Raw genomic sequence first — 1,307 nt, 5'->3', positions numbered from 1 at the left:
ATAAATAAATAAATAAGGCGGGGAAAGGTTCAGATTACATATAGTCCATCTGGACCAATGCAAGATTTGGATTGTCCGCGTTTAGCTGTTATTTCTAGCATATCAAGTGTGGGGGTGGGGGTGTAGGGAAGGCGGGGTCCAAAATTTTTTTTTTAGGGGGAATCGCATGACCGTGACATATAGAACACATTATCGAAAACGAAAATCGCCAAAATTAAAAAATAAAAAAGTTACAGCCATTTTCCCTCAGTGTCTAATTCCAATGTCCACCAATTGTTTTTATTATAACTAAACGTAAAAACAAACATTAAAGTGTGTGTGTGTGTGTGTGTGTGTGTACAGGAAGAGTTGGACAGAGAAAGTCCAGAGATGCTCAATGTAAAAAAACACGTTGTTAGCGCTCAAAGTAAGACTAATTTTTCCTCACTTTTTCCTCGCTGTTTGCAGTGTGGATTCCTCTTATAATTATGAAATGTTTCACAGAAATAAACTTTTGGGATCAATATGATTTTACGAACGTCAAATAGGAAGTTACCTCGGCGTACATGTCTCAGCGCACCTACGCAAAATTACAATTAAATCGAGCCCACTAAGCCCAAATAAATGCACCGATGTCATATTTGAATTGACACCGTTTCATCCAAAACAAAGATGTCTAGCATATGTTTTTATGACTGAGGTAATTATTTCCTTTAATTATTATGTCGCGGGTATAAATGCAATTTAGCTTTTCGAATTAACCTCACCTTTACGTAAATATGTTTTTTATGTTCTTATATAGACGATGCTATACACACACACACGTGTGTATGTATATTCTTTAGCTCTTTACTTGGATCATAGGACTGGGACCATCCTGGACCATCGCCTTGGCGAATTTAATTGATTCGATCCCTCCCTCACACACACTACTTATTTTTAAGGGTGGAATTTATATATGTATGTGTGAGCATACCGCCAAACGTGTGCCCCGCTAGCTTTGTTGGCTTATAATTATCAAAACGTGTAAATGGTGGTTTTATGAGAAAGAAAAAATGGTGAGCAACAACACATACATAGTGACATGTATCACAATTTTCTTTTGAAATTTCGGGTTTCGTTTTGTAGATATATATATGTGATGTGTCAGTATGTATGTGTACGAGGCTATAAAATTTATATTCTCATATTAAAATTTAGATATAATCGTAATCTACACATTGTGAAGTTTATTTATAGAAAATTTCGTTCAAACTAAACTGTTTGACTCGGTGGGAAATAAAAAAAATAAAATATTACTCTAATAGGTGTAAAACAACTTGCTGCGA

General features: G+C 35.2%; 1 long non-coding RNA gene across 1 annotated transcript in view; it reads left to right on the top strand.

Annotated features, from left to right (window-relative positions):
* The first annotated feature begins 376 nt into the window (after positions 1-376).
* LOC106876278 (uncharacterized) overlaps positions 377-1,307 on the top strand; it is a 10,674-nt gene continuing 9,743 nt past the window's right edge. The window contains exon 1 of the long non-coding RNA XR_001410221.2: positions 377-679. This is a non-coding gene — a long non-coding RNA (uncharacterized LOC106876278). The remainder of the gene's footprint in view (positions 680-1,307) is intronic.

Source organism: Octopus bimaculoides, chromosome 29 (genome assembly GCF_001194135.2).
Source record: "Octopus bimaculoides isolate UCB-OBI-ISO-001 chromosome 29, ASM119413v2, whole genome shotgun sequence".
In the NCBI taxonomy this organism is placed as follows: Eukaryota; Metazoa; Mollusca; class Cephalopoda; order Octopoda; family Octopodidae; genus Octopus; species Octopus bimaculoides.
The sequence above is the reverse complement of the archived record's forward strand: the minus strand, read 5'-3'. Positions and strand labels throughout refer to the sequence as shown.